Source organism: Falco punctatus, assembly GCF_963210335.1.
Source record: "Falco punctatus genome assembly, chromosome: 11".
Classification (NCBI taxonomy): Eukaryota; Metazoa; Chordata; class Aves; order Falconiformes; family Falconidae; genus Falco; species Falco punctatus.
In genome coordinates, this window is record NC_137591.1 from 26059251 (window position 1) to 26072681 (window position 13431).

At 54.5% G+C, this 13431-nt stretch overlaps 1 protein-coding gene across 1 annotated transcript in view; it reads right to left on the minus strand.

The window, feature by feature from the left end:
- LOC308071510 (transmembrane protein 121) overlaps positions 1-13149 on the minus strand; it is a 56307-nt gene extending 43158 nt beyond the window's left edge. The window contains exon 1 of the mRNA XM_080407031.1: positions 13041-13149. The gene's annotated coding sequence lies outside the window, so the exon portion shown is untranslated. The remainder of the gene's footprint in view (positions 1-13040) is intronic.
- Positions 13150-13431: the final 282 nt, after the last annotated feature.

Consider the following 13431-nt stretch of genomic DNA (forward strand, 5'->3'; position numbering starts at 1 on the left):
TAGGGTCAAGGCTCAGCTGTGACACCCTGAGGGAAAGAAACCACCTGAGGCAAGTAAGAAGATGGAGATGAGAGAGATAGAGCCTGACCAGGTATACGGAGGAATTAGGACGACTGGCACCAGCTGAGAGACCAGGTCATTTTGAAATAAAAAGAGCATGTTGAGGGTTTGCTATACATCTCCCTGGAAGGCATTTTGGAGCAATGCTGCTGGAGACAGCAACGCTGCTGGGACTGACAGCATTCTGCACGAGGCTGCTTTCCAGGCAGAGACTGAGGTGTGGATGCTCAAACCAATTCCACCTGGATGTGGCTGGAGCAGGCTTTTTATCTGCCAGTTACAGAACCGACATGAGGAGCTGCTGCTTTTGTTTGCTTTTTAAGTAGAAAGAGCATTATTAAAAAGCCAGCTGTAGAAGGTAAGCTCGGCGTGAGCAATCACCACTGGCTTCAGAATAATTAAACGGAAAAGTATGAAAAACAAGCTGGTAAATGAAGGCTTCATCCCGAAGAGGAGAAACTAGGTGAAGAGGTCTCCAGCCTCCTGCATGTGGGTACTTTTGGGCCCTTTTGCCTTAATTTCAGCAGGGGCTGTCGGCAGCCCCAGCCAGCCCAGGACTGCACCTGGCTGGGGTTGCTGAGCCGCTGTGCCATGCCGTGCCGTGCCACACTGTGTCACGCCACGCTTCATGGGGTGCAGCCCCTGCACGAACCCTGCTCAGCAGCCCAGCAAGGCAGGATCAGCACTGCCAAACGCAGCAGGGCTGTAAGCACCAGCGAGGGAGCAGAGCTATTTAAGTCAAAGGACAGTGCTGTCACAAGAACAGATGAGGATAAACTGGCAATGAATAAACTCAGGCTGGAAGAAGGATGGATGGCGCTTTGGGCCAGTCCGGGCACAGAGGACACAGAAAAGGGGAGTCAGGTTTTGTTCCCAACTTTTCCAAAGAGATAGCAGGATGCAGCACCTGGGGCACAGGGCTGTGGGCTTTATGGCCCCAGAAGCCCTCAGCCCACAGAGCCGCTATCGCCTGCCATGTCCCCTTCCAGCTCCCTGCCCAACACCACACACTTGCCTCCTAGCTCCACCGGGACGCATAAGCCCCACTTTATTTCATACACATGGCTCTTTTAAAACATACGTGGCATTTCCTTACAACTGTCAGTGTCAACCTTCATAGCTGCCATGGTGATGAGCACCACAGAGAAGCCTATAAATAACATGAATGTGCCACATGCTGGCCCTTTTATGGGCCCCACTCTTTTTGATTTACTTATATGCAAGATATTTTACAGGACAACCCAATTAAGCTTGACAGCTGGCTGACAATGAATGCCGGCTCAGCGACGGCTTGCAGACACTTTATATTAAACAAGATAACGTGATGCAGAAGACCAGTAGAAGCTACTGGTGGGATTTGTCCAGGAAAAAATTTTTTGCAAGGGATCGGGCAAGCATTTGGTTACAGGGTCCCATCGAGTTTCTGGGATGCCACGAGAACACTGTACGCCTGCTTGCACGCATTTTGGCTACAACTCGATCTGAACAGGTCACTCTGCTGTGGATGTAATGCAAAAGTGTGGTCAGCCACCCCGCACTGCAGAGGCTAGGAATTCCGGTAGGAGGCCACTGTGGAACAGCAAGTCCTCAACTGGGGTGCCTTGGTGGCATCAGCACCCGCCACTGATCCGAACTTGGTCACTTTGCCTGCAGCCAGCTGCTCACCCAGGCTTCCAGCGCATCCTCCAGGACAGGCACTCCTCACACAGCATCACCGTAAGTGACATCTCACGTGGCAGTTTCTATCCCATAGCTCTCTCAGGAACTCCTACATTCCAGACAGGCAAGGCAGAAATAAAGCAGCAGACCCAGGGCTTGCATGGCCTGTCTCTCTCAGCCCCGATATGCTGTAGCTATTCTGGGAAAGCCTCTTTCACTCTCCAGACCCGCTTCCACTTTTTCTGCCAACCAAATAAATGGCCATGATGGACAACGCTCATCCCGGAGCTGCTTGAGCCAGCTGTCCTTCCCAGCAGCATTTTTCTTACTATCTCCCTGCACATTCCTGTACTGCTGAGCTGGGAGAGAGCATCCCCAGCCAGTAGAGACAGCTGGAAAACCAGGTTCTTTCCTGTGGAAGTAATCCAAGTTGCTTTCTGTGTTGCTCTCCGGGCAAGGCAGTGCCTGGATCCCGCCCCACCTTCTTGGGGGAGGCAGGGGGAAGAAAATCCCCACAGCACATGGGGAAAAATAAAGAGACTCCTCACTTACAAATAAATGCAACAGCATTTTCTCAGCTCTTTTTGGCTGCAGCATAGTACTGGATTTCAGGCCCAAATATCCATTTTCAGATTTTTGATCTTGAATGATTTACAATATTGAGGAAGGCAGGTGCCTCATAAAATCACATTCAGTCACTTGAAAACCCAATTTTCCAGCAATTTTTCAAACAGAGTAAGTTTTGATCGGCTGCGGTTTGATGTTGAGCTGACACCTGAACCTGGGTGGCTGGGAGGTTAATGAAGAGCAACGACTCCCAGTGAAGTGACCTAAACTACCTGAGCTCTACGATTATTTCACTTCAGGTGTATAAATTCCTCCCAAATTCACATTAAGGGTGCCAGTTCTCCCCTCTCTTTCAGCATTTTTCCTTTGATGTCTGTTGCATTTTCCTCTGCTCTTTCTTCCCTCTTCCCTGGGTGGTTTTATTTTGCCTTTGGCAAGGAAATAAAGTGCAGCACAACTTTGCAAAGTTCTTCTGCAACTGGAAATTTGCTATACTCGCCCTGCTAGGCTTGGGTATGAGAGGGAATTCAAAACAATGCTCTCCTCTCCCCATGAATCCCCAGGCACGATCGAGGATTAACTGCCAAAGCCTGGTTACACAGGAGGACAGAACAGCCCTGGCTATTAGGTTGGACAAAGTTGTGTAGCTGCAGTAAAGGTGGGAAGATCAGAAAAGCTAAGAAATCAAAGCAGAAACCAAAGAAAACACGGGATTGATTTTGATCAGGGAAATACAAACCAAACAAGCCAGTGACTGTATTTCTGCAACCATGGAAGGGATGGGGAGGAGTGGAAGGAAGAGCCCTAAGTGGCTCACTGCTGTGCTGCCCACTGAAAACCAGCCGTCATGCTCACCCAAATTTAAGATACACCAGGGGAATTCAAACCAGAGCAAACCAGAGCAAAGGGATTAAAAGCAAGTTTTAAAATAGGAGCCAATGGCTACACAGGTAAATGGAAGTTGCCTAGGAAAAGGATGCGCAGCAGCAAGGAAAGCTTCGGTACCACACAACACAGTGTGAGGTACCAGCGGGCTGGGATGCCGAAGTGCAGCCTGCGTGGGGCAAGGGGAGGTGCTGATCAGCAGAACCACTATGCAGCAGGTTCTCCTGGAAATGCAGAAAACCAGAGAAGCTGTTGCCAGCCAGGATCTTGCTCGCAGCAGTAAACTTAAAGCTTAAAATCCAGCTCTGGAAGAGAATCACAAGGTTACAGTCCGCAGCAGGGAGCAGCTGCTTGGATGCAGAACTTGCCCAGCCTTAGCACGAGGAAATCACTCACACGCTGGCAGCAGGGCCACAGGAATTTCTTGTGCTTTTTAAATGCAGGCAAGCAAGTCCACAGTCAACCCAGGCTGTCCTAACTTAATTAATGCAAGAACTCAGGATCTTTAATAATAAAGTTTCTATCAGACTACACGTTAACCTCACAGTGTAAATGACATGCAGGGGCAGGGGGTGGCTATAGAAAAGCTAACCTAAAGCGCCCAGCTCTGCCGCTGTGGCAGAAATGAACTTGCAAGGAACAGACAAGCCGCCCCAGGGCAGCAGCAGCCTGAGCTGTCAGCTATCAGTGCACACAAGCATCTTAAGGGTGGGTGCCAAGGGGACGGGGCCAGGCCCTGTTCAGTGGTGCCCAGCGACAGGACAAGGGGCAGCGGGCACAACCTGCAACACAGGTGGTTCCATCTGAATGTGAGGAAGAACTTTACCTTGAGGGTGATGGAGCCCTGGCACTGGCTGCTCAGAGAGGCCATGGGGTCTCCTCTGGAGACGCTCAAACCTGCCTGGACGTGACTGTGCAACCTGCCGGAGGAGACCCTGCTTTAGCAGGGAGGTTGGACTAGATGTTCTCCAGACGTCCCCTCCAGCCCGAACCATTCTGTGATTTGCTAATTTAAGGACAACCAGGGACCTGCAATTTGCTGTCTCACTCGGGCGGGTGTGTGAAAAGGGTGAGGGCACACTTGCACACTGCATGGTTTGCAAACAGCACGGGGCGGGGGGGAAGTTCACCTGAAATGCTTGGGTGGAGAAAAAGCAGCCACATACAGCGATTAAAACAGCAGCTTTCTTCTTTACTGGAGTTAATAGCAAGACCCCAGAGATGTGCTTGCCTAAGCAGGCGGTGCTGTGAGCTGTTTAACGGGGCTAGCCCAAACGCAGCTACCCAGAGCCCAGTAACACGCAGGGTAGTGCAGCAGCGTCCCCCTACCCACCTGAGCCAGCCAAGTGCCTTCAGGCATCACAGCCCCTATGCCCAGCGATTCTAACAGGCAAGAGTTACATGCCAGGGCTGCAGCACGGCCTGCAAATGCACATGTCCCCATCTACTTGTGCAACAGCTGTTGCAGCAGTAGGAAAAGGACTTACTTCGTTTTGGGGGCCACAGGGCTTCTCTGACCCTCCCAGCCCTAAGGCAGTGGGAGGTTTGAAGAGAACGTGTTCCCAAGGTGCTTGAGTTTGCTCCCTCCAGCCTTGCAACCTGAGGAAGAACCACTTGGCCCCAGGGGAACCAAGGACTTGTCCCCTCTATGGGTGCAGGGACCTGGACCCACTTCCACGTGCTTCCTCTGGGAGAAGCGAAAGCTGTGATGGGCTCCTGGGAAGGGATGAAGATTTCCTTGTGTATCCCAAGCATCAAAGCCACATTCAAAGCAGTCTCTCTGTGGATGCTCTGCACAGCTGGGCTCTCACATGGGTTTATCTGCAGAGCTGTCACAGTCCGAGCCTCTGCTTTGCAGCCAGATTTTTATATTCTGTGCTGATTTCCCAAGGGTCTTCATTTGGGCTCATCATCCCCACAGGGATCAATAGGACTGCAGCTGCTGTCCTAGCATCTGCAGCCAGCTCTGCTGAGCAGCAGTGTGGTCTGCTGGATAAAGAAGGGGCTGGGAGCCAGGAGCATTGAAAGCCAGCCCAGCTCCTGCCAGGAGCCTCTACCGAGGGCGCTCGGTCAGGCTGATCAGTGTCTTCAGAGACATTCAAGGCATGTCCCAGCTGGACATTAACACCAGTGCCGTCGTGTTCGCCTGATGCTCAGGGAAAGCGCAGGGAAACCCTGTGGCTCCTGCTAGCAAAGAGGGCCAAGCGGTGGTCCACTCCCACCACATCCCACCCCAGCCCTTCCCTTAGCAGATGGTGAAGCCGATCGCTGAAAGGCTACAGCGTCCACGGCTGGGACCAAGTGAGAGGAACGTAATTAAAACAGCCAGCACAGTCCTACATCGCAGGGGTGGTGAGGGGCTGGAGACATCTCCTCTGCCTCAGCCCTACGCCTGGGGCAGCGCCGGGGAGCAGCCCTTCTGCGGAGAAAGAAGTCTGGTGCGCACAGCTGGCTGCAGAGCCGAGCACGGCTCGCTAGCAGAGCCCTTCCAATCTTCCTGAGTGCTTCTGGCCCTTGCCAACCTCTTCTTTCTAAAAACCCTGTGGAATTACAGGTCCAACAGCAGGCTGTAACAGACACAGCAGAGGCCAGTAGCCACCTAAAGCTATGCGGAAAATACACCCATAACTGTGGGCTAAAACCTTGTATCGGATCAGCTGCATTCCCTTTCGAGCGGATCCTGTGACCTGCAACTGATACACGCTTTGTGTTTTGACATCACCTCCCAAATACCTGTATTCATGCCATGTATAATCTACCTTCCTTCACTCTTTGCTCCGCGGTCACTGTGCTGGGATGGGCAGTGCAGACACTGCCCAGCACAGGGATTCAAGCCTGATTAGCAGCAGCAAAAGCTCTATATGGCCACATAATATAACCATATAGTAGTGATGCCATCGCAGCACCTCTGATCTGGAGGAGCTAGATTCTCACAGAAACACGCTTGTTCCCTTGGTCACTGCATAGAGCTGCGTGGTCAACAGCATTGCCTCCGGCTGCTGCCAGAGCCGGGCCTGACCCACCAGCATGTTTCCCTGCTACGTGCTCCTTTAGGTGTAATAAAGCCCAGGGGAAAAATTAAGGCTACAGTTTGTCAGGTGTCTTTGTACGCAGCAATGGATTCTGCATCTAGTTATTAACCTCTTGCAAAAGCTCAGAGTTATCTTGTATGGAAGTAATATTAGGTTAAACAGCTGTTGATAACTTATCTCCCATTATCAGCAGCTTCATTCAAGGCCAATATTTACTCACATCCAAGAAGCGTCGCTGTATTCCCAACAGCATTCTTTATGGAGTCAAATGAGTGCAGCTTTTAATAAATCTGAGCTACTTAGGAGGTCCGTATTATCGAAGCACGTCCTAATCTTGAATGCGTGCACGGTAAAACTCCCGGGGGGTACAAGTCCTGGACACGGCACACGGTCTGGGGAAGAAATTTAACCTGGAGGAGGAAACCTAATGTGGGGAAGGAAACCTAACTTGGGAAACATTTTCTGCAGACACAAAGGTACAGACCCAACCTTCCCACCTGCTGCCTCCTGCACCAACCGCTTGCACTGCTGCTCCTTCCCATCCCTCATCCCTCGGAAGGCAAGTTAGCCATGGGCTAGCAGGTCCCAATGGGTCCCAACCGTCAGTGGTAAGCCTTTCCCCCCACCTTTTTCATCCTCTAATGACAGCACTTCAACCAAGGGCTCAGAAGAGACATCCCCTGCCACTCCACTCCATCAATCAGACCCAGCGTAGGTAGGTGTCTCTTAGCTGAAAAAATAAGTCTTTGTGCTCTTGATGTGGCCACTGTCAAGAGTGTGTCAGCGGTTTGCTTCATGGTATTTTTTCCAGGGACTCCATCCTCTTCTTTATTACTTTTGCTGATGTTATAACAGTATTGCAAAGCCTTAGGCAGAGACCGAGACCCCGCTGTGCTAGACATGGTAGAAGCAAAGATCAGAGAAAAGAATTTGCATCCAAAAAAAAAAAAAAAATCAGATCCCTTCAGTCTAACTTCTGCCACCAGTATTTACAGGGCAGGATCTTGCGCGTCAGGGCTAGGATGGGGACTGGGAGTTCTGGGTTCAGATCTCAGGCATGTCCCACCCGCAGTGAAGCCCCCTGCCCACCGCCACGCAGACAGGCAGGGCACTGCTCGGAGCGGTCAGCGGTGGCACAGGCTGCCCACGCACACAGCACAGCCCCTGCTCTCCCTGCCTGAACTCAGCAGGCGCGAAGGCAGAGTTTCCCAGTGAGCTGCACAGCCCGGGCTCCGCTCACAGCATCGCCTCTCCTCCACACACTGCCGGTCCACGCCGCAATGAGAAATTACACCTTGGTGATTACTGGGCTGTTTTATTACACCATTGCAGTTGGTGGAGTCAGTTGAACTGAACCCATGATCTGTAAGCTAGCGGCAGCCCCAGGAATGGCCAAGGGCTGGCAAGAGACCATAGTTAATGCTTAGTCTAAGCTGCAAGTGGCAGGTACATTGTAAGTGTGTCCCCTGACTCAGTACCCAACTGTGGTGAGTTTATAGCCTTTGATATCGTTACATTAATCATAAGGAATCTCCCAGTTCCTTGGATATACAGCAACAAGCTCTCCAGGGCTGGTTTCAATAGTTTTATTCCTAGGTAATAGCCCTCTCCCTCATTTATAGCTATGTCTAGACACAAAGTGAGGAAGGTGCTATAAACACTTGATGTAAAAACCCTGTCTACCTCCTAATTCCTGCATTTCACATCCTGACCGTGCACGGAGCGCATGGGTACAAAGTCTGTGCTCACACACCTTCCTGTGCCACCAGCCCTGCACAACTGCAGCCTGCTGTCCCCAGCACCAGAGTGCGACGGGTCCCCAGGGGCAGCCCGGAGGGTCCCCAGCAGTGGGAGGCTGTTTGCCCGAGTCCTACAGTCCACCTCAAGAAAACGGCCAGGCGGGAAGGGAAGAGGAAAGGCGTGCTGCAAATCTTCCCCAGAAGATGCAGCAGCAGCAGCTCTGCTCCTGACAGCGTTTCTCAGCACTGCCTTTGCAGGCACCCTCTGACCACACAGGGCATGGCGAAGAGAAAGAAACCAAACCCACCCGAAAACAAGAGGAAAGAGAGAGCTATTTAATTCTTTTTTGGGGGTTGCTAATTTGTTACTGATCAAAACCAACAAAATTCACATCATGGGATGAAATCCTAAAATGTTCTAGGCCCCTGTGGATGTCAGAAAAGCATTTTCTAGGTCTAGGTATTGTGTTTAATGCACCCATAGCTCCAGTGACACCATCCTGGTTATACCTTGTACAGAGGGAGCCTCTCTACCTATTTTAAGTCTCCCCAGGGCACCTGAAATAACTAGGGCCCCTGAGGCAGAGGAGGGTAAGGGTGGTCAGGGAGGATATTTGCTGAAGCTTGGGGACAACCCAGCGTCACCGAGGCCAGACACATCACAGGGATGGAGGATTAAATCCCAACGCTATGGGAGATGCTGGTGATGCTGCCTAGGACCCAGCACACGAGGGAAGGAGCCTGGGAAGGGGCTGACTAGCACCATCACACCTCGGCCATGCTGGGCCAGCTCAGGACCACATGTTCCCACCTAAGTGTCACACAAATGCGGCATCTAAAACTTTGGCTTGGGATCTTGCAGAATAGCTTGGCTGAGCCAGCTCACAACTCCGGTAACAAATCCAGCCAAGCAGAGAGGCAGTCAGGGACTGATGGCAAACAAGCCAGTGACGTGCCTGTGGTGACTCTGCTGCCAGCCAAGGTGGTGACTTCATCTCATGATGCTGGTTGTTGTCAATTATTTTCCAGCCTTTGTGTGTATTCATGGGCTGCACAGCACTTTAGAGCCTTCAAGATGAAAGGTACTTTAACCAGCACTTTGGTGGCTTCTTTCCTATTATAGGTCTGGATTTGACACTCCCCCACCCTCTTACCTAACTTTCTCTACAAAGCTCTTCTCACTTTTTCATCTTTCTTCTGTGGTCCCTCAGCAGGGGGTGGGGGTAGGGGGGACAACCCCCAAAAAACACTTATTTCCTTTTGGGAAAGCCTGAGATTAATCAGACACAGTGCTCTGGGGATAGGGGACTTCCACAAAGGTGATTCTTTAACAAAGAAGCCTACATACTTTTCTGTAAACTCCTCTCTTCAAAATGGCTTGGTGCTTAAGGAAAAAAAGGCCTTTGTTTTTTGGTGGAGTTTTTTTCTTTTTTGCTTTTAAGGAGCCTAGTGGATGTTTTAATTAAGTTGGATAGGAATTTTCAGAGTTACTTGATGTGAAAATGTGAGCCTACAAGAGCTGCCTTTGATGCTTGAGTTATGTTTTAAACACTTGAGGAGTCCTGCGGAGCTGTTAATCCTTTTAGCATAGCTAATAGCTATTGCTAGAGTGCTCATGAAATCTTGTTTTGTTTGTATTTTTGCTGAGCTGGAGCCTTCCTCCCAAATAGCAGCAGTCCACCCTGGAGCTGTTTGCAGCCCCCAGGCTCAGCAGCCCCCTGCACCACTGGGGATGGGGAGAAGAGGATGTCTGGGGACCTCAGAGCTGTTAGATAGAAGCCACAGGGGTCTCCCAGCACATCTTGCAGAAGCAGGTCCTGGTGGCATCCTGGAGTTGTGCTAGGGTGAGGTCAGAGGCATGCATGAGCCCCCCCATCCCCATCCCTGTCCCCCTCCTGGATGGGTCACCTGCTTGTGGTAGCCTGGTAGGAGCCCAGGAATGGTCCCCAGCCCTGTGGTCAATAGCGGGGCACACCGCAGTCTGTGTGTGCAATCCACTGCCATGTCCAGAGTTGCTACCTTAAAATAAGAGCTTTCCTTTTCAAATATTTTGAGTTCACCTCTCTCCAGATCTGGAGAGCCACCCCTCACCTTGTAAAAGGCTTTCCTCTGCTCTGTAGCTGTGGATTTGCTTGAGGGACAGGCAGGGAGGAACTGACTTTGGGGAAATGCAAATGCCTTCCACAAAGGATGCTGCAGGGAGAGATGAAAGCCAACTCCATTTGCATTAGTTCCGTAACTCTGGATGTTTTCCCTCTCCCATTTAGACTGGAGTTCACACAAACACACACACGCGCACACACACACAAACGTTTTTTGCCACAGAGCTATTCCGTTGCCAGCTGCTCCCCTCCCAGGAGTTTTGAAGAAATCCCCATTTACACATGAAGCTACTTGTTGGAGCACCAGCAGCATCCTGCGAAGGCAGAGGGAGCACCCAGGTAGCTGTGATTCAGCAGAGCCCTGCCGTGGCACCCTGAGCCCAGGGCAGAACCTGCACCTCCCTCCTGCCACTGTCCCCGGCCAGCCTCATGGTCTGGGTAGCTACAAGAAAACGAGCAAGATGAGTTCCAGAACAGTGCACAGGCTGTGCTTTTAGTTGGCCCATAGCAAAACAGCAGCAGCGATCTATCAATTCGTTAAAGCAGAAAAGCAGGCATAGGAAAACGCTCTCTCTGGATCTACGTGCTAAATAACTGAATCAGTGGGGCTGTCTCCCGGGCCGGTACGGGTACACGGCACTCCTGGGGGACAGCCTGCTGCGGCTGCTGCCTTTTCACAGCAAGGCGGCAGAGAAGCTAGGGCCCAGATCCTCCACCACGCTCCCCAGAGCACCTGCAGCACACAGCAGGGCGCCCAGAGCTGGATGGGGACTCGGGGACACAGCAGTGGGGACTCAGCTCCAGGCACGAGCTCCAACTGCGACGCTGTGCCAAGACACGCTCGCTTCCTCGGCTCACCGCTCCAAAACCCTCCTCCAGCATTTGCACGGTGTTTTGTATTTCCCCTACTAGTTTCTAAAGGGAGCAGGGGGATACCCCTCCAGCAGCAGCCCTGGCTCTACCAGGTCCAGGGGAGTTTAAGGACAGCTACGCTCAGGAAGCCTTTGGAACCACAGAGGTGAACGGGACAGGGCTAGAGATCCGACTACCGCTAGTGTCTTAAACCACAGGCAGTTTTCTGTAAAACTGGCTTAAACAGACAGCCAAACATCTGTTTTCATGCTGACGGCAAAAGCTTTGCATCAGGAAATGGAGAAAAACCCATTTTATATTCAGCCCAGTCTATGCTGGTTGCAGCAAAACCTGTCGAGAGCCCTAAAACTGCAGGATCTGTGCTTATTTCATCTTACATCGGTGGCGCTCAGGAGAAGGGGATTTCTGGAGGAGGATTTTGCACGCAAGCGATCAGACTCTTGCACTCATATCTGATCCCACAGATGAACCCAGGGCACCCTCCGCACCCAACAGGCACCCAGGGGAGAAGGCAGGTGCCAGCTGTTACGCACAGCGCCAGGGTGGACAGCCCACAGCCTGAATGCAGGCCAGCACAGCATCAGCACTAGCAGATGAAGGAGCTGCCCAGGACCCGTGGGGCTCAGCAAGCCCGGGAGATGTGGAGGGGATGGTACCAGGACTGGGCATTATGGTGGGCCCAGGTGAAGGCAGCTCACAACTAAAGAGGCATCCAGATTCCTGGCATAAACTACCATGGGACACCTAAACCCACGTGCTAGCTGCCCTGCTGCCCCACAAAAAGTATGACAGTGGCATGTGAGGTGACAGTGAGGACTCTGGATCTGACTCCCCTCCAGCTCGGGAGCATCGGATCAGGCTCCCCAGCTGATGCACCGGGCTGAGCACAACTTCCACCCGTGCTCTGGCGGAGCTCGGATCGACACCCCACACCCATGGGAAGTCACGGCTCAGCAGCACTGCCTGTCTGCCCGACGGACGGTGACAGCCTGCCACCGTGCAGGAAAAAGGGGGAAAAGGCTCTGGATGGGGATTCTCCAGGCACTGGAAAGGCCCCAAATAAAATCCACACCCGACAGTGCCAGTGGGGCAGGACCCCCAGCATCACCCACGTCCTCCTGTGCACATCAGCTCTGTGGGTGGGCAGTGCCTCTGCCAGCAGGGTGGGAGATGGGGGCACATTCAGCATCCTCAGGGGAGGGCCAACCCCCTCCCGGTGCCTCAGGGTGTATGGTGACCACTGGGCTGTGCCACCTCTCCCACGGGCTATGCTACCTCTCTTATGGGCTACACCACCTCTCCCACGGGCTGTGCCATCTCTCCCATGGGCTATGCCACTTCTCCTACACTTGCCTTCTGAGGTCGACTGCAAAGGGTCCAGGTTCCCAACAGGGAAACCAGGAGCACCCCGTGCCCACAAGGTGAGCCTCCCGGCACCCAGCCCTGCTGCGAGGGGGGCTGGGGAGAGTTCCCAATCCTGGTGGAGGACAGATCCAACACGGCTCCTGCATCCTCCAGCTGAGGCCTAGCTGGAGAGCATCCCCAATACTGGGACAGCCACTCCACCCAGGCGAGGCACCCAGTGCCCCGAGCGGCGGGATGCTCTGGGCATGCCCTTGGTGCACACCCCCGCGGCAGGGGTCCCACCACGGGGCTCCCGGGCTGAGTGCAGGTTCCCCGCAGCCAAGTTTGGTCCAAAAGCAAGAAGCATCTCCCGCAGCAGCCCCCGCAGCCGGCTCTGCTCTCCCCCCGCCTCCTGCCCACCGACCCTCCTCCTGGGGGGCGCGTTGGCCGCAGCCCCCCCAGCACCCCGCTGCTGCCCCTGCGGGACCCCGGCCCACGCTGCGACCCCGCCGGAGGGACTCGGGGGCACAGCGGGGAGGGGAGCGGAGCGGAGCGGAGCGGAGCGGAGGGCGAGCGGCCGCCGGGGCTGCCCCATCCCTGCAGCACCCGATGGCGGAGTGGCGCGGGGGGGGACGACACTGCCCGGTGGGACCGCAACGGGGGAAACTTGTGCCGCGTCCGCTGAGCAATGCGGAGGGAGGGGGGGGGGGGGGGCGATGCTTGGAGCGGCGCCGCGGGGGCGGCGGGACCCCCCGCCGGTGCTGCCGGTCGTGCCTTACCTGCGGGGGCCGCTCCGGGGCTGCAGTCCGCGCCGTAAATCCGTGTGTACCGGGTGCGCTGCCGGGTGCGGTGCCGGGTGCGGTGCCGGGCGGGGCGGGCGGGTGCCCCCGGGGGCCGCGGAGCCCCGGCCGCCCGCCGCTCAGCCCCGCGGCGCCCGCCACCCCCGCCGCGCTGCCCGCCGCCCCGCCTCGCCGCCCGCCGCCCCGCCTCGCCGCATCGCCGCCGCTGCCGTCGGGGGCTGCGGGCCGCCCCGCCGCCGCTCGCCGCCCCCCGGCCCCGCGCCGCGCTCCGCCGTCCGCGGGAGGCGCGCTGGGGGCGGGCGGCGGGGCGGTGCGCGGGGAGGGGGGGCCGTGCCCACCGCCCCTCCGCCCCGCGCCGCCGCGGGGGGGC